The following is a 20,307-nucleotide window of genomic DNA, read 5'->3' as shown; positions in this document are numbered from 1 at the left end:
ACTCTCCCCCATGTGGGAAGACCCCTTCATCGTGACCGATGCCCCGCGGCAAGGCTCGTTTCGGCTGGCCACGAAGGATGGATAGCCTCTCCCAAATGCGTAGAACATCGAGCATCTGTGCAAGTTTTATCCCTAGGTCGGCATGTTTGTGCTCAGGCCAACCAGGACAAGGGCCTCCCCCCCTGCCCAAGTTGGCCGGGGGCTACCACCAACCATGTAAGTTAGCACTCTTGTACAAATCGTCAATATATGCTCATATTACTCATATTCCAAGTTTTTCCTCTGGAATCCATATGTTTAATCTGTTTGGTGAGATGCTCGATTTGTGTGAGAAAAACACGCTCTCTCATTTTTCCCGCTGATAAAAACAGATCCCGATCGGTATGCGCACAGGCAGTGACTGCTGACTTAAGTCTGTTGTGGTAGGCTGTGGTGCCCGGCTGCATGGCAGTACCCCGAGCACTACCGAGCCTCTGGTGTTCTCAGGTAATCCTACTGCTCGAAGATGAGTGGTCGGGACCGCCTAGACCCCAGGGGTGGGTTGTCAGTGCTCGGCCTGGTCAGTCCTACCCTGGGCACCACCGAACCATTGGACCTCTTGGTCATGCCTCTGTCTATACACTTCGCCGTTCCGGGCATTCGAGAGGTCTCTGGTAAAAAATGAGAGCAGTCTATAATGAGTACCGCACTAACAGAGCGCACCAAGCAAAGAATTTTTTGCCTATTTTCCAAGCTTACAGATAAATGCTTGAGAACCAAGTAGCCCGACCACAAGGGTCTCAGTGCCCAGGGCGCTGCTCGAGCCTATGGGGTCCTCGGGTAATCCTACCGCTCGGACATGAGTGGTCGGGACCGCCTAGGCCCTAGTTCCATTACCAGGTTTCCAGTGCTTGGGTGTTAAAGAGACGTCCTGGGGGCTTAGGCGCTCTGCACAAGGGAACCCATGTTCCCGGGTGCCCCGAGCTTGGGGCATCTACCCTTTCCTGGACTTGGTGAGTTACTAAAGTTATATGAATTTCCTTTCATATATACGCAATAAACTATTATTCCCGAGTTATCCTCTGGACCCTTGCATGCTAATCTGTTTGGCGAGATGGTCTCCTCGCGTGCAAAACCCCGCCCACGTGCTCGTTTTTCCAGAACGATGAAAACAGATAGTAGTCGGTGTACCGTACGGGCGGCGATGGCTAACCTAGGTCCTTTATGGTGGCCGTGGTGCCCGACCGGCTTGGCAGTACCCCGAGCACTACCGAGCCTCTGGGGTTCTCAGGTAATCCTACCGCTCGTACATGAGTGGTCGGGACCGCCTAGACCCCAGGGGCAGGCTGTTGGTGCTCGGCCTGGTCAGTCCTACCCCGGACACCACCAAACCGTGGGGACGCTTGGTTGCATTTCCGCCCGCACGTGTCCCCTGTCTATTTGTTTGAGAGGTCGCAGGATGAAAAGCGTTCACCGGTCATGGTGTGTACCGTGCCAGGTGGATTTATCTCCTAAGCAAAGAAGTTCGTGTCTGTGTCTCTTGACTCAGCAGCTACGCACTCGCGAGGGCTCGGGGGCTGGACGCTCGGGTGGTCCCACTACTCGAATGATGAATGGTCGGGGCAACCTAACTTCTCAGGGGAAGACTGCCGGGCTCGGCCTGGCCAGTGCCTCTCGGGACATCAAGCAAGAGCAAGCAACATAATGAACAAGTACAGAGTGGAGTTCGATTCCAAGAATGGCTTCTATTATATTAAAAGGAACCATTGAGAAGGGAATCACTCCCATATTTACAACATTTTAAAAACAAAAACCCTAACTATTTACAGGCTAAGGAGGAGGGCACACCTCGCTGCTCGGGCCTGGCTCCCGCACAAAACATTTCGCCACCTCGGTGGTGACGTCGCGGACGGCTGCCCGGGTGGCGGCTTCCTCTACCTCAACCATACCCTACCGAGCTGGCTCCAGCGGGAAGGCGGGGTCTCGACTGTGGTAGCAGGCGAGAATGTGCTCAGCCACACCTTGGGCCAGCGCACTCCCCTCTCAGGTCGCCAGCTCCTGGACACCGGCAGGAAGGGCCTCGAGGCGCCGGGCGATCTCTCCGAACCCGAGGGCAATGTGGCCTATCGTCTCTGTTTCCAGCGACTGGTCACCCACAAACACGCGCCCAACGCCGGGAGATCCCGACCGCAAGGTGCATCCCTATCAGCGCCGCTGATAGCACCAGTCTCGGGGCCCGGCTGAAGAACACGAGGATGAAGACGGTTGGAAGATGTACGCCCGGGGACGCTTCCCCTTGTCGCCTCGGGTCGCTGGCCTGTTGTCTTCGGCGGCGGCACCCCACCCTCCATTGTCATCTGCGCTGGAGATGTGCAGAGTCCCAGGGTCTCGGCGCCTCGGAGGGTCCACCAGCCCCTGGGCGTCGAAGGTTGGCACTGACGCCTGCAGAGCCGCTTGGCCCAGGTCTGCGCAAAGCGGCAGCTCCTCACGTGGCAGGACCGCCCGGGCAAGGTCGTCGATGCCGGTCACCACCTTTAGCAGGGTTGCCAGGGCCCCCTCGTCGAGGTCCCCCTCCTCGCCTATGCAGGTCCTCGTCAAGTCGCCAGGGCCGGTGTACATCCATGCGAAGCGGGCGCGTTCCCACAGAGGGTCCAAACGGTGGCGCAGGTAATTGGCGACCACCATGAGCGAGTTAAGCCTCGCCCGGCGCAGGTCTTCGATGCGGTTCAGCACCGGGCGTAGGTGCTCATCCTCCACAAGGGTAGCTTCCCTGATCGGCCTGTGGGGCTCCGCCGGTGATTGGGGCAGCGAGAGGCGGTCATGGGGACTGATGTCGACGTAAACCCAGTCCCGGCGCCAGTCGTCCCATTTCCCACGCAACACCTGCAGGATGTAGACATCGCCGAGTCCTTCCCGTAGGCGGAAGTTGCAGCAGCCAACAACCTCTACCTCGTTAGATCCCTTCTTCTTCCCGGCCGCTCGAAGGATGAAGAAGTGTCGAAAGAGCGCGACCGACAGCGGCACTCCCACGAACATCTCGCAGAAGTGGGCGAAGATTGCCAGGATGACCACTGAGTTCGGACTCAGGTGGGCCAGCTAGACGCCGAACGTGTCCAGCACTTGCAGAAGGAACATCGAGAACGGCGACACCAGGCCGGCGGCGACGAAAGAGACGAAGATCATGATCCGCCCGGGCCTACGCGTGGAGGGCGGAAAGTTGGTCAGCGCCACCATCGACGCCTCCCGTTGGCCAGCGGGGACCATCATCTTTTGGACCTTCTCTGCCCCCTCCTCATTCATGAGGCGGGACTTCGACAGGACGCTGTTGGCGCTTGACGTGTCCCGGTGGCCGCTTCCTACCTTTGGCATTTTTTGGGGGTGGGGAGTGCGCTGGAAGAGACTAGAAGCAAGGTGCGTAGCGGGCTGGAGAGAGGACTCCCGTTGCGTAAGGAAGACGAAGGCAGAAGATGGCAACCGCAAGAATGGCGTGGGGGGTAACGTTTCGTTGCACCTCTCCTTTTTATATCATGGGGAATTCAAATGCCACGTTCCTCAGTGCAACTTGCGAGGCGCGTCTCCCTCGATCCGTGTGGTTGCCAGGTGCACCACCCTCGATCCGCGCGGTTGCCACGCGCGCCTCCCGCCTCGTTATCACTCCGTTCGGAAGTTGGAAGGGCACGCGTCCTTTCGGTTTCCCACCTGGGCTGTACCAAGATCCTGGGCCAAAAAAGTTGCAAGGCCCGCAAGATTTTGGCGCGTGACGACAAAGTACATGGTACAAATGCTGTGATCGGTCTCGAAGAAATAGGGCCCCATCCGCAGTCTCTGTGCCATTGCCTGCCGCTGGGCCCGGGGGCTGCTATCGGTGACATGGGAACCAGGGGTCCCCGAGTCCCGAGGCCAGGACAGCAGAAAGCCACATGGTGCCTTCCCTCGGGGACTATCTCCCCGAGGACCGAGAAGAGCCAATTCCGGGAGGGGTGCTCGGGGCCATGAACAGTGGTCCCCGAGTACCCGTAGTTCCCCGAGGACCCGAGAAGAGCCAGTTCCGGGAGGGGTGCTGGGGGCCATGAACAGTGGTCCCCATGTACCTGGAGTTCCCCAAGGACCCGAGAAGAGACATATCCGGGAGGGGGCGCTCGGGGCTATGAACAGTAGTCCCCGAGCACCTAGATTTCCCCGAGGACCTGAGAAGCCCCTTGCCGATGGACCCCACAAGGGCTCAACGGTGAGGTGTCAATTGGTGAGAGGCCCGATGCTGTATTTAGGAGGGAGCATGTCCTGTCACTTCCAACCACTCCCCCCCACGCCTGTCGTACTGAGTACATCAGTCCCTGCCACCGCCTAGCAGGAAGGCGTGGGGACATTTAATGTGACAGGTCCCTTCGCACGTCACCCTGCAGGGCCCATAAAAGAAACGGCTTGGAGATATCGTCGCTGGGCTTAAGGCGTATCGCCTGCCCCCCTGCTGTGTCAGACCTGCTCTGACCGAGCGGGTATGCGGGGTTGTTTGGTGGCTGCCTGGTGGGCCCCCCTACACCTGCTAAAGTTGGCGTAATGAGCGACAGGACTGGCCGAAGGCGCATTTTTAACCCCTGTAACATCAAACTGCAGCCCCATGATGGTTGCTTTCCATTTATGGCTCATGGGAACTCGTGCCCTCGTTTCTGGGCACGCCGAGCCTCTCCCAACAGGATAAAAAGGGGAGGGTGCACTCCGTAGAAGACAGAGCCTAAACAAGTCTGAGAAGCTTTCCGAGAAGGCAGGCTAGAGCATACGGCAACATGTCTTAGAAGTCTGAGAAGCTGAGCAGAAGTTTAACAAGCTCGAAGCAAGACCGAAGCTCTAGACTTAGAAAAAAACCTTGTAACATAAGAGATCTAGAGAAAGGCATTCCAAGAGCATTGATAGCATACACACAGGAGTAGGGTATTACGCTCCGTGCGCCCGAACCTGTCTAAAATCCCTTGAGCATTTACTCCCACTAGCAGGCGATCATCCGTCCTGCCTACATCTCACATATTTGCATTAAATCCACGTACGAGGTAGATCCAGAATCAGCCCCCGGTCGAATCTCAAAGGGAGTCCCTCAGGATCCTCGCTTGCGGTGTTCACCCACCGACAGCAGCGAATCTGATGGCTTTGCGCACGGCATTCAGCAGCCTTTTCTTCGCTCTACTGCTATCGCCATCGATTCTTGTTCATGGAGGGTATCTGAAGATGAATGGGAAGCGAAGTGGCGACGGGTGCTGCTACAAGAACCCTTGGACCTTCTCGTAGGAGAATGGGATGGCCTTGGCCTCTCTGCGCGGGAGGAACTTTGCACCAACCATGATGTTGGTGAACTTGAGGATCATCTTCTTGCCGGGGGTGGAGGTCTGAAATTGATGACGTTGCTCTTGTTGGTCCAATCGATAGCGTGCGGAGGGCATTAGCACTAGTGGGGAAGGCAAGCGGTGGTGGAGTTAGCTCTTGGCGCGCGGAGTGGCTGGTCTGCCGACGGGTTGGACCGCGGGGGCAGCGGTTGCGCGTGGGGCGGCATGACACCTCTGTCACTTCTCTTGTGGCTGGGCTCATCCTCACGCAGCATGCCTTCTGACGTTCATCTTGTGGTCAGGCATGGCCGCTCCACTGCTCATTGCGCCTTCTGTGGTGATGGACCCGATAAGGTTGGGAGAAATTATGTTTCTTATGCATTAGGCGACTCCTCCTGTGTAATATGGATTCATCCTTTTTAACATCTCAACATATATGTATGCTATCCCAACAATAGCTACAAGTTCAGTGTCTCAATAATCTAGGTCAGATTGGTGTTTACCTACCTTAATCATGAATGAAACATAGTTTTGAAAAAGATGAATAAAATCGTTTGCTTAAGACTCATTTATTATTGAATATCCATCCTCAACAGAGAACTCAAGATGATCGATCCTGAAATAAGAAAGATCTACTCTTCTTCAACACTAATTCATATATCAAACATAGTCGATAAGACCAATCACTCAAAACAGTAAAACTAAATTAATTAAATAATAGAAGAGAAACCGGATGAGAGAAAGAGATGAATTTTAGAAACTAGAATATGAACAATAACTGGGATTTTAAGGACATTGTAATAATCTACTTGACTTTAGATAAATTTTGGTGTTGGTCTCATTTTGAGAACCTGTCTAGAGAAGGATGAACCGGTTTGGTCAAGGTTGGTCAATGGAGTAGTGGGGAAACCTTTTACAACCTGTTTCCACTATTTTGCTCATTCGGCGGGGAGGCTAGCGGCGGAGCAAGCTGTTCCTCGGGATGGGAAGTCCTTAACGGGTATTCTTGACAACGGTAAAGTGAGGAGGAGGGATAGCGGCAAGGGAGCACAACCGCGTCGGCGGCTCAATGCTGGTGAAGAAGGGTGACAGCTGGGGTGGATGGACTTAGGAGGCTGAGGTGGAGTTGGTCGCCTTGAGTGGTGGGTTGAGACGGCTCAGGTGAGGAGATCGGGTGGGGGCACGAACTGTGGTGGCTCTGGCGGACGCGCACGGTCACGGACATCGATTCCAGCCGGCTCCGGCTACAATGCTGCTTGTGCATCTACGAGGGAGTGGCACAGAGGAGGGAAGAAGAGAAGTGGGATCTTGATTTAGGGGATGGCTCGGGTGAATTTGATGGAGAGGCAGCGGTCGTGTCTTACCATGAATGGAGACGAGAAGAGGAGCGGCGAGCTGGGCTCGCCCGAGTGGGAGAGGAGGCAAATGGGGAGAAAGGAGGGGGCCATGGCGACTCTCAGTCTTGGCTCCGAGGAAGAGGAAGGAAGGCGATGGTCAGGCTCCGCTCCAGTCGAGCGGCTACGCGTCGCGTGTGGCTCCACTCGAAGCGACACACAGGTGGGTTGGGTGGCATGGTGAGCATGCATGGTGGGATCACAACTAAGCAGTAGAGAAGTGTCAGTGCATGTACGACCACACGTCAGCCGACCTCTATCTACAGGTGGCCATGGAGGTTCGCAGGTTGCTGGGGATGGATGTGATTTATTTAATTGCAAAATTAGCAAGCGTCCATTTTTAAAATTGACAAAAATATACTCATACCACCCGTTGAACAGGTGATAAAAATTTGGCACCATTTCAACGTGCGATAGGTCCATGTGGCACGCTAACTTGAACAGGGATGGTACTTGTTGCCCATTGAACACCCATTGAATGGCCGACGAGTCCTAGCCTTGTACACCCAATGCAAGATCAATATTGTTATCCACATTTCTTAAACTGTATTTCTTGAATATTTCAAATTTTCTAAGAAATCAAATTACTTCGAGGAGGAATTTAAGTTATATGAAGAGGATATTAGAAGCCAATTTATTTATTTGCATATGTAAATGTCTACGGTTATTACAAAGTTTGTGATACATGGTTTTAAATATTACAATACCGGGGATAGAACAAGTATTCTATTGTGTGGAGCAAGAATATTTTCCCCTTCTCCCACGCGTTGCTTTGCGCTCCTCTTCTTCTTGCCGATGTAGGAGAGCTTGACGCAACTGAAGTAGTTCCTCACGCCTCTGAAGTTTGGCCTCCTGCCTTCTTAAGATAAGATGTTCTTCCGGAGGTGATGTTCCTCCTCTCGCTTGTGAAGCTACTCAACTTGCCACTTGCATTTCTATTCTCGCCGGTGACATTCATGTTGGCATTCTCCTATTTGGTTTCGGTCTATCTGATCCACTCTCCATTGTATGGTGGACTCACCACATTGATACATTGCTTAAAGTGACAAGGTTGTGGGTAATAAACATGGCGTTAGGAGTGTAGTTCAGAATATGGAATTAGCAAGTGGGAAAGAGTGGGAAAGAGGAATACACCATGAAATTAGGATCAAACCAGGACATATGAAGAATCTCCTACCAAAGGTTTCCACATCGAAGGACATCAACATCAGGGGTCGGTTACCACACGAGCACAATGGACGCTCATGCAAGTGTTGCATTCTGAGGGGGTTGTTTCTCTAGAAACCTATGGCACTCTGGTATAACAACCCAATTTCACATTAGTAAATTTATAGTGAGTAAATTAATTAATAAATAATTTAATGTCATCCTAAGTAAATAGAAAACCTTTTCCTTTTTGGTTATTGTGTAGTTATTTCCAACGACTATTTTGATATGACGTTTGCTTGGATTCCTCTCCCGCTATGCTGACAGAGGTATGTAGTTGGAGAATTTGATGGACTATGAAAACAAAGTAGCATAAATAAATGCCAATGTGTTACAAACTATTGCCTAAACATGTCCCCGCTTTGGGAGGATCCCCTTATGCAAGCATGTCAAGGGGTTTGGAGGAGCCACTGTCGTCATTGGGTGGTCGACGAGAGCAAGCGTCGTGTACTTATCCCACGACTTGCATTGCCAGTACCAGAGGTGCGTCGCCTAACTAAGATGACCCCAGCACCTCGTACATAGTATTGAAGATGAGTGCCTGACAATATCTCCGTAATTGAAAAGGGGTAACTTCGAGATTAGGGATTGAGCAGGAAACAAGACATGTGATGTAGACAGGTTTAGGCCCCGATTAGAGTAATACCTTATGTCATGTGTGGAAAATGTTGTATATGAAGTATCTCAAGTACAAGCAATGTAGCTAGACCTATTACAATGGAGGGGATTGGATCTAGACTAATATAGGGTTGAAGTCATCGAGTATCTCTGATTGCTAGTGTCTTGGAGTCGCTTGCATCAAGTTCTCTCTCTCTGGTGATTAGTGTCCCTGCCTTATAATGGGATCCTGGTGCTACCTTAGTCCCGGTCGTAGTTGATAGGGAGCCTTTCATTTTGTCAGCCAAAGCAAAGCAACCGTATCCAGCCCAGATACTAGTCGTACTCGAGTCAGATACCCGATCGAGACCTTCCTAGTATACATCTTTGTAATCCCAAGCAATATTTGGTCTCATAGATTCAGGTCCGCAATATCCAGAGTTGTTAAGCAGGCATGCGATGTACCTTATAAGTATACGGTGCACTCCTATGCGTATATACCCTGTAGTTAGATATTTGACAGTAGCCCCCTAACTCTGCTCGGAAGAGAGGGTTTCCACAAGTGCCCACTCGAGTACTGCCAAGTCTAGGCTCGGTCGAGTAAGGTGGATCGGACTTATAGTCGAAAGAATTAAGCAAGAAAGGTCATATTCCAAATGTTGAGTGGAAACACAGTTGGGTCGAGCGCCCTGTCATTGTCCACACTCGAGACTCAAAAAAGGCTTGAAAACTCGACTTGTCGACACTCGACTCTGAGTTGGGTTAAAAAGAAATCTCCAAAATTTGAACCGTTGGCTATATACGCATTTAATGCTCACGGATGGGTGTGCAAAGATTCTCATGACACCATTATCTCGTCTTTCACGCTGAATGAAGCGCCACAGTGACGGGAGTGGTTACCAAAGAGATGTTAAATATCAGGCTATTTATCTGTACGAACCAAACTGTAGCCATTCTTTCACCCTCTTGCAATCAGTCTTCTCCCGCAAGCTCTCATCTTTCTCCGCTCAAACATGCACCACCGCATAGAAACTCAACTCCATGGTGAACGCCACCGCTCCTTCCTCACCTGAAAAGAAGTCCAATGTGAAGGCCGCCGACACCTCTCCCAAGCAACTTGACAATATGAGGCTCCTAACGGATGTCAGATCAATTTCAACGATGCAAGAAACAAAGCTTCAGGAACTTGAGGCCGAAGGAATCGTTCCTCCTCACGAGCTGGCCAACTAGAGGCTGGCATCGAGTGAGGAATTCCCCTCCTATCAATTTGATCATGAAATTGCGGCGTTTGGGTTGTTTTTCCAATGCGATTTCAATGTTACCCGTTCCAAGTTCTTTCTCACCATACTCGACTGCTATCAAATCGAGCTTCACCATCTGAACCCGAACTCAATTACCATGCTCAGTGTGTTTGTCCACATGTGTGAAGACTTCCTGAATATCATGTCGAGCTTAAATTTGTTCCAATACTTTTATCATCTAAGAGAAATATTGAAAACAAGTGTGCCAGAGGCTATGGTTTCCATCTGTGGAATAGAATGAAGAATTACTATATCCCAGTTTTGCTAACCTCCTCCTGGTAAAAAGATTAGAAAAAATATTAGTTTTACATTTTCAACCCTGATCCAGTCAATTTTCCCTTAGTTTATAAGGACCTTCATCCCCAGCCAAATCCATCATGGTCGAAGAAGCTCTGTGAGTCCAACCACACTACACATTGCGTCAAGAGGATTGGTGAACTTAGGTAGAGTGGTTTAACCGGGTGGCATGTGGCCAAAGACTTCATTAGTCGAAGGTCGAGCCCCTTGAAAGCACGAGATCACTTTGCCTAGGACTATGCTAGAGATGATGATGGCTCCCGAGACGCGATCGGATATAAGATTCAGCAACCATTTTATGCTTCTGTTGCCATAGTCGAACTCTTTGAGTGACTCTATCTTCTTTTTTATCTTTATAACCTTGTCCCTACAAGATACTTTTGCTCGACTGTAATAAGCTATTTGATGAAGAGGCACAATCCTGCTCCGTTCAACTCTACTCCCTCATGTACCCTCGACTACCGGTGAGAATTTTCCTGATTGAAGAAGTAGTATTATTTATTATTTATTCGACCTGATTCATCTTTTTTATTCTAGGCTCTAGTCTTCCGCCAGGAGGACAACATCTCCACAGCCGAGATCTTTGTGCTCGAGGACACCTCCTCCTTTGACACCAATGATAAGCAAGGGCCTCATCCCGCAATGAGCGTTGTTGCAGAAGAAGCTAAGGCCAAGGGGAAACACTGGCTGATCGAGATGCTGAAGGGTCTCCTCGATCTAGGAGATCATCCTCACCATTTGATCTGACGTCCCTCAAGTGCACCTGAAGGAGAAGTCAACTTGTATTGAAATCGAGTCTTCAGGTAATCATTTACCCAGCGACTACCCGGTTATCGAGTATATACCAACTGATGCTCGGATGGTGTGGGTGGCCTTTCTTACATGAGACAACCAGAGCTCCTGCTCGATCGCCTCCTCGAACAACCGATGCACCTGATAACTCGGTAATAGAGGTAACTCGTATCAAGTTGCCACAACTTATGATGGTCATTCTTCAAAGGATTTGCTCGATAAGTCCAGAATGATGATGAGTCATTGTGGGTAGGTTTTTTGCAGGCAATGGGTTCTTTGGCTTCATCCGACCCCCAAGTCATCTCTTTGACACAACTGGTCCCAACTAACGGTACGATGAAGAAGAAAATATCAATCAAGAGAAAGAAGTCGAATATCCTTTCAAGCATTCAGATCGCCAAAAGTTTTGTTTTGAACATTTATCTTGACTTGCGGCCTTCCTTCCATTCCTTATATTATCGATCGTAGGTTGCCACGTATGAAGGAATCAAAGGAGCAGACGGTAAGCGATTTGGCCAGTCAGCTGGTTCCAGCTTCCCCTGTTGCACCGCCTTCACCTTCTAGAGAAAATCAACCTCCCACGGATTCACTCGAACCAAGCTCGAAGCTCAACACAGCTGAGGCCCTAGCGACAAAGCTGACTATCGACCACTGGGTGGCGATAAAAGCTCATATCAAGGCTACAAGAACCCAGGTAGCTGCCACCAAAGCTCATTATTCGGCGATCGACCACTCTAGCTACTAGAAGACCCTTGAGGAGAAGGATGTTCTGCTGGCCACTTGCCAAGAAATGATTGACGGTCAGTTTACCCATAGATCATTAGTATATGATCAACCATCGAGCAACCGATGATGAATTATTCTTGTTTGCTTTTCCATATCTCTAAGCTAGCTTGAGGAATAGAAACATTGTTCTTGGTGATGCAATGAAAGTTGTCACAAAGAATGATAAATATCTGGAAGGCCTTAGAGGTGCTTTGAAGAAAGTGAAAACTGATCAGAACACTGCGGTTACAGTGCTTCAAAAGGTAAGGGATCAAACCCTTGACCGCATGAGCTAGTTGACTTCCATCAGTGCCGAAACAATTCTTGGTCTCCTCAAGAGCTATAACCCCAACCTCGACACATCGGTAGTGATAGAGGGGTTCGAGTGCTCTGTAGAGGAGGCATCAAATATTATTCAAAGCATCAGGCCTCTGATCTCTGCCTTTGTTGAGTCTTTAGCGCTTAGGCTACCTGACGATGAGAGCGAGGGCAATCCTTCTAACTAATTTCCTTTTAATCTTTGATTCAAAACATTTGAAACTTGCCATGTGATTGGGAGTTGTGTGTATCAGTACTGCTATTTTGCTTGTCTAACATGCTATTGCCTACTATTTCCTTATCGTTCAAATAGAGTTAGCATAATTAAATGCAATACAGATTAGTACATGTTATACCCATCCTCGAAACTGGTTGACTGCATATCCGTTGGTACCTGAAAGCTCAACTAGACACACTATTAAATGCATTGGACCACAAATAGACACTCGAAGTAGCCGAAAGAGTAAAAAGAAAAGAAAACACTAGTGCAAAACCAGAAAAAAGGAATAACATAATGATTTTTTTGCAAATTTTCACCGACTTACATATTTAACCAGCACACTAACATGAACTCAATAGAGAAAACACATACAGGACCAACTAGAACTTCCTAACCTTGTGGGCAGTTAGGCGTGAGATGTCTAACAATCTCTAATACCGTTACGCCTTATGAGGTGTAGTTGTTCATCATCGACCCAACACATGCCTCCACTAGTTCTATCCACTGTAGTCGATGCATAACCAGATAAACTTTTGCAAAAACTATATTTTTATGAAATATGGCATTACTATGTAGCCCCAACTCTTTGGTCGAGGAGAAGATTTTTTGATTAGAGAGTAAGAAAGAAAATACATGTACCATCAAAAATATATGATGTAGCCCTCAACTCTCTTCTTGATAACTGGATCAAGTGGAGAGTAAAGCCATAGTATCAAAAGTATGCAATGTAGCCCTTGACTCTTTGCTCGATGTGATAACCAAGATAGAGAGTAGAGCTATAGCATAAGAACAAATACCCGACATGGTCCCTGACTCTTCACTCAATGATTGGATCGAATAGAAGGTAGAGCATAAGTGCTGACATTATGTGATGTAGCCTCTGGCTCTCTGGTTGATGTGATAACAAAAAACGAAAGTAAAGCACAAGCATCCAAAATGTGTGATGTGGCCCCCTGACTCTCTACTCGATAATTGGATCAAGTGGAGAGTAGAGCATAAGCATCGACTCATTATCTTCGACCATATGCTCGAAGATGTAAACCAACGAGCCTATGGCTTTACCTATGTTATGGCCATCGAATGAATTCGAACAGTCGAATAAGAGAACATTAAAAATTCACTCTCGTTTATGCTCATTTTCACCATAACCCTTGATTTGATGTTCCATAATGATGTAGCATCTCGCCACAGAAGGATTGGACGCGCCATAATTTCCCTGTGACTCCCGGCTTCCACTTGACGCGCAATTGAGGCGACCTCAAAATTTCCACCACCGTTATTTGATTTTGATAGTTTTGTTTGCATAGTCTGACCCATTCTCACGACTATAAATATGGGGACCCGAGGCCATCTGTTTTTCATGCTGTCTCCTCCCATCTTCCCTACGCATTGCACAGTAGTGCTTGTAGATCCTGAGACCATGGCCTCCACTTCACTGTCGTCTCCCAAGCAATGCCAGGAAAATGTAGAAGTAGAATCTCTCTCCCCCAAAGCCTCTTGCCATGGTTCCATTGGGAGTCATCATCGTCTCCTCCAACAAGAAGTCAAGGGAAAAGAATAGGAGAAGAAGGTGCAGAAAGTCTATTAGAGGTGGTCGACCCTTCACTCGGCACCTCCGACGCTTCCTCGACGCCGATGCCACGGAGCAAGCAATGCAGGGGCAGACGACATGGGCTACGCAGGAGGAGGATGAAGCCGATGATGATCTCGATGAGGTCTTCGGCAATGGAGCCCCCGAGTCTCTGGTGGTGAAGAGAGCGTGGTCATCATCTCCGTCGACAACCGCCAGATCATGTCTGTGTCTCACGGAGGGTCCTTCGACGCTGGTCAGTAGCTCTAGAACGGGCAGGGTCTTTGCCTCAGTCATTTTCCCTGGCCCTTTTGCTAGTTGATAGCTGGTCCCTGGGGCGATCAACTGCCGCCTCAAGGATAGGCATACGAGGTTCCTTGACTCGTTTGAGGGCAAGTAGTACCTTCCCTATTTGCAAGAGCTAGAGAAATCCTTTCTGTCAACTTTGCACTAGCCACACATATAACAAGGAAAAGAAAAGGTATGTAATAGAATAGTCAGTCTGATTAAATGTAATCGACTTACCTTAAATTACCTTATTTATAAATGAAACTATCGGAGTTGATCGATATGTGTTGGGGGTCATTATTAAGGACCCCGACAGCCCCTTGGCTTAATTAGCTCAGCCTCTCAAAGGTTGAGCCTGTTCCCGCCTTCCGAAGCCTCGGCCTTCCGGAGCTCAGCCTCCTGAAGGTTCGGTCTCCGAGGCTTCAGCCTCCCGAAGCCTCCCCCTTATGAAGGCCCGGTCCCCGAGGCTTCAGCCTCCCGCTGCCCGGGCCGGCTTCCCGAAGGTTACTGGGTGAGTCATCGGTCCTCAGGAAAGATCTACCAAAAAGTAAGAACCAGTCGTACTTTGCCTACGAGGAAGTGACCGACGTTAAATGCATAGGCTAGTAGATGCCGCTCTGACACCCCAGCACGATGGTACTTATCCTGACACCCCTGGCGGTGCGGCGCCGGGCCGTAATTGGCGACTGGCTCGCCCCCTTCGGGGGTCCGGCACCATGATAATTACAACGGTGGATATTTATCTCTCGACAAGATAGAAGGTAGTCTTCCGTGATAAGGTTCAGTAATTTGGTCGAATCCCGGATATTGTACATTACGATAACTTGTACTCCAAGCTATGCATGATCCTATAAATAGGAGGTCATGGTCCTCTGGGCAAGGAACGGACATAAAACACGCATCACAACAAACCTGTGATTCTCCTCTAGATCGATTCATTTTTCCTACCATCAATATACTCGTGGTGCTCCTTCCTCTCAAACTTTGTCTCCAAGCTTGAGTCTCCTCTTAGAAGAAATTCTTGTCGTATTTGCTGGGGCAAGACGAACTCTTGCTCCAACAGTGGCACCGTTCGTGGGGACTCGAACACAAAAGTGCTAAGAGAGGTAGGATGCAACCCAAGAAAAAGACCACCAAAGATGCATCGGCAGCGTCTGACCCCCAGTCACGCCTTTACGATAGTCCGGCTGGCTATACGCGGCTGGCACCAACGACAGCCCCTCAGCTGGGGGGAACGGGATCCTTACGGCCACCACCGACCCAACCACAACTACAGTTGTGGGCGACACCGAAGGGTTCTCTACCCCGGGGACCCAGCAGCAGCAAGGCGAGGCCCCCGCTGCACCCCTAGGGGCTGCGGCCGGTGCTACCACCGGAAACACCGCTCTGCCCAAGCAGCAATCACACTTGAAGGCACTCCTGGCACAGATGGAGGAACTATGGACGGCCCTACGGACCGAGCAGAAAGCTGCCCACACCTTCGCTGCCACTCCCGGGACGACCGATGCATTTTCGACCCAAGATCTACAAATAGGTGAGCCCCTCGGTGTGAGGACACGACCCGTTCGATCCCCGAACCCCCTGCAAGACCACGACTCTCCCCTGCAGGCCGACTTGCAGGCCATACCCATCCTTGAAGGTTTTCGAACCCCGAACTTGCCCAAGTTTAAAGGCAATTCAAACCCCAACGAGTTCGCCCGATCCTACGCCCTAGCCATAGAGGCCAGCATGGACGGACCGACCACCATGGCTAAATGCTTCCCCCTCGCCCTAGAAGGGGTGGCCATACGCTGGATCTGGGTGCTGGACCCTGACACCATTCACACCTGGTCCCAACTCCGAAACCTCTTCCGCGGCAATTTTCAGGGCACCTTCATCGAACCAGTAACCTCCGGCAGCCTGTTCACTAACAGGCAGGGGCCAGATGAAACCCTCCGGGACAACTTCCGAAGGTTCTACGAGACCAGACCCAGATTAGGGGCATATCAGACTCTTTGATCATCTATGCCGCAACCCAGGGCCTGGACAAAGGCCCCCTATATGATCGACTAAACCAACGCCTAATACGCACGGTAGAAATCCTCATGCGCAAATTTGAGGAATATGCGTGGGCAGAGGAGGAAAAGCTCCACCGGAGGCCCTCACAAGCTGGCAAAGCTTCTCATGCCAGCACCGAGAGACCACACTCGCATGCCAGATCATCACACGCCCTGGCTCCCCCGACAAAAAGGAGCTTTGAGGAGGCCCTTACCGCCAGGTCCCAAAGGGGGCGGCAACGGCAACGCCGAAACATCAGCAATATCAGCCCAAGCCGTGGGGCTCCAAACCAAAGCCACCCCAGGGGACGCGGCTGAGGACACTCTGGAGGCCTCCCAGAAAGAATCCACACCCCAAACCCGTGTTCCGAGGTTGAATCCTGGTGCACTCTACACGGTGTGGGACGAGGGCACAATACCGATAGCTGCCGAACCCTCACCACCTTCCGAGAGGAGTACCTCGGGAGGCAGGCGACCCTCAACGGTGGGGCCCCCAAGGGCCAAGCCGAAGATCGTAGGCCATCAGCCAACCGACGGGTAGACCACCTGGCCCTACAAAATCCTCCGCAGCTGGCCCTACCTTCACCACCCCAGTCATCACTAGAACCGCACGGTGACGAAGGAGCGCGGGGCAAACAGATCGTCCTCGCCATTGCCGATGGAGGGAGATCCGGAGGCACTTCAAAACGACAGCGGCGAGACTACGCCCGTGGGTGCACCACATCAGAGCAACTAGCATTCACCGACAGGCCTCCGACTGGGCTGACGCCCCCATAACATTCACCATCGATGACTCCGAAGGGGTAAAATTTCCCCACTTCGATGCCCTGGTCCTCTCAGCCAATATCGCCAAAGTCGAGGTCCGAAGAATACTAGTCGATAGAGGCAGCTTGGCAGACCTCCTGTTCATGCATGCCTTCGAGCAGCCCCGAATTCCGCGAAGCCAGCTCTCACCAAGCAGCAGACCCCTCCAGGGATTCAATGGAACCCCCCTCAACGCCCTAGGACAGATAGAACTCCCGGTCGTCTTCGGTGAGGGCTTTGCTTCACGATCTGAGGTTATTACCTTCAATGTCGTAGATGTACCATACGCCTACAATGCCATCCTAGGACGGGGGACCCTGAACAGATTCGGAGCTGTACCCCATCACAATTACCTCTGCCTGAAAATACCCAGACCCCAAGGGCTAATAACCATCCACGGCGACCATGAGCTGGCTAGACGCATCGAATATGGGCACCCCGCTCTGCTCCCCAATCGCCATATCCACACTATGACATGGGAGGACTCGAAAGATCCTCTGTTGGCACACCCTGGGCACTCGTGCCCTCCAAGGCCACACCCAGAAGGGAACATAAAGCTAGTCCCCATACACCAAGACCAACCCGACCGGACCTTCCAAATAGGGGTAGACCTCGTCTCTGGGCAAGAAACCCAACTTCTGGCCATCTTATGGAGTAACCTCGACATCTTTGCATGGTCCTCACAGGACCTCCCAGGAGTCGACCGTAGCATCATCGAGCACTCGCTCTAGGTCGACCCAAAGGCAAGGCCCGTACTCTAGGGGCTTCGCAAGCTCTCCCCGAAGCGGGCAGAAGCCGCAAAAGATGAAGTCCAGATGCTGCTGAAAGTCGGTATTATCCGAGAGGTTATCCACTCTGATTGGCTCTCCAACACCGTCTTGATCAAAAAACATAATGGAAAATGGCGTATGTGCATCGATTTCATGTCATTAAACGAAGTATGTCCCCGGGATCCGTACCCTCTCCCCCGCATCGACCAGCTGGTGGATTCTACCGCCGGCTACGAAATGCTAAGATTCCTCGACGCCTACTCTTGATACCACCAGGTGTGGATGGCAACGGAGGATGAAAACAAGACCAGCTCTATTACCCCCTTTGGAGTATACTACTACGTTCGGATGCCCTTTGGTCTTCCAAACGTCGGGGCCACGTTCTCCGCCTAGTACACAAGGTGCTGCAACAACAGTTGGGCCGCAACGTCGAGGCCTACATAGACGATATCGTGGTAAAAAGCCAACTAGAAGCCACTCATGTTGCCGACCTACAAGAAACATTCAACAACCTTTGAGCCGCTGGCGTACGGCTAAACCCAGAAAAATGCGTATTTGGCGCTAGAGATGGAAAAATGCTAGGGTATCTTGTTTCCCGAAGAGGCATCGAGGCCAACCCAGGCAAGATTCGTGCGATCACGGAAATGTCGCCTCCCACCAATCCTAAAGAAGTACAGCACCTGGCTGGCCACCTCGCAGCCCTCAGTTGTTTCCTCGTGAAATCCACTGAGCACAACCGCCCTTTCCTTAAAACGCTAAAGGGCTCCAAGCCATTTAGCTGGACACCGGACTGCTAGGCAGCATTCGAGGCCCTAAAAGCGCACCTTTCCCACCTCGAAACACTCACGATGCCCCTCCCCGGCGAAGGAATGCTCCTATACCTATCCGTTTTCACATCCACCGTCAGCGCCACCCTAGTACGAGAGGAAAAAAGTGGTTGTTGCCCTAATCAAAGGGCTGTATACTAAGTCTCAGAGGCCTTAGCCGGGGCCAAGACACATTACACTGAGCTCGAAAAAATAGCCTACGCCCTGCTGACGGCCTCGCGCAAGCTTGACACTACTTCCTTGCCTACAACATCACTGTCCCAACCTCGTACCCGCTGGCCGACATGTTTCGCAACCGGGAGGCGATGGGATGCATCGACAAGTGGGCGGTAGAGTTAGCCCCCTTCATCGTAAGGTTTGTAGCCCGCACCGCCATAAAAGCCCAAATCTTAGCAGACTTCATCGCCGAATGGACCCTGACAACAACTGAACCCAACACCAGGCCCACCCAATATATCTGGACCATCTACACCGACGGAGCATACTGCTCCATGGGTGCCGGAGTTGGCACGGTCCTCATCTCACCCACAGGCCAGCAGGTCCAATACGCCGCTCGCCTATTTTTCAAGATGACCAACAACATAGCCGAATACGAGGCCGTCCTACTAGGCTTCCGAAAGGCTCAAGCCTTAGGAGCAGCCAGAGTCATCATCCGAACCGACTCTCAGATTGTCGCCGGTCATGTCAACAAGGACTTCCAAGTATGCCATCTAGACATGGTAACATACCTCAAGACCATTCACAAAGCCGAGGCACACTTCCCTGGCGTATCCATACGAAGCATACCACGAGCGGACAACAATCAGGCAGACACCTTAGCAAAAGCTGCAGCCACATGCAAAAACCCACCAATAGGCACCTTCCTCGAGACCCTGCACCAGCCGACTGCCAGAACCCTAGATGAAATAGCCGTCGCCATCCTCCCCATCTAAACTGCGGACTGGAGGGCCCCCCTCCTATCGTTCCTAAGAGGAACAGCAGAACTAGATGACCCAATTGCACTCCGCCACAACCAACATCACGCCAGGGGCTACCACCTCATAAATAACACCCTTTACAAGATAGGTGTTTGCGCCCCCCTCCTTTAGTGCATCACTAAACAAGAAGGAGCCACCCTCCTTAGAGAAATACATGAAGGCCTGTGCGGCAGTCATCTGGTGCCTCGTGGTCTAGCCGGTAAGGCACTCCGCCAGGGGCTCCATTGGCCTACGATCATGTCCGACACAGAAGAACTCGTTTGCACCTGCTAAGGATGCCAATAGATGGGACGACGGAGCCGTCGACCTCCAACTCCTTTGCAACCAATCGCCCCTGTCTGGCCCCTGGCTCGTTGGGGTATGGACCTCATGGGTCCTTTTCCCCGCGCCAAAGGAAACCTCCATTACGTAGTGGTCGCATTAGAATATTTTTCCAAATGGGTTGAGTCCAAACTGCTCACTGTGATCACATCAAAAAATGTCCAGAAATTCTTCTGGAAGAACATAATCTGCCACTTTGGCGTCCCACAACAACTCACGGTGGACAATGACACACAATTCGACTCCGGGCCTTTTAGACAGTTCACCGACGACCTCGAAATCGAACTATGTTTCGCAGTAGTTCAACACCCTCAATCCAATGGAGCCATTGAAAGGGCCAACGGCAACATCCTCTCCGGTCTAAATCGACGCCTCGTCGGCTTAGCTCGAGGCATGTGGGTCGATGAATTACATAAGGTTTTATGGTCCCTTCGCACCACTATCACGCGGACCACCGGGTTCACACCCTTCTGCCTCCTATACGGCAACGAAGCCATGACCCCAACCGAGGTCAAGGCCTGCTCACTCAG

The sequence above is a fragment of the Phragmites australis genome, chromosome 9 (genome assembly GCF_958298935.1).
Source record: "Phragmites australis chromosome 9, lpPhrAust1.1, whole genome shotgun sequence".
Classification (NCBI taxonomy): Eukaryota; Viridiplantae; Streptophyta; class Magnoliopsida; order Poales; family Poaceae; genus Phragmites; species Phragmites australis.
Note: the sequence above shows the minus strand (reverse complement) of the source record.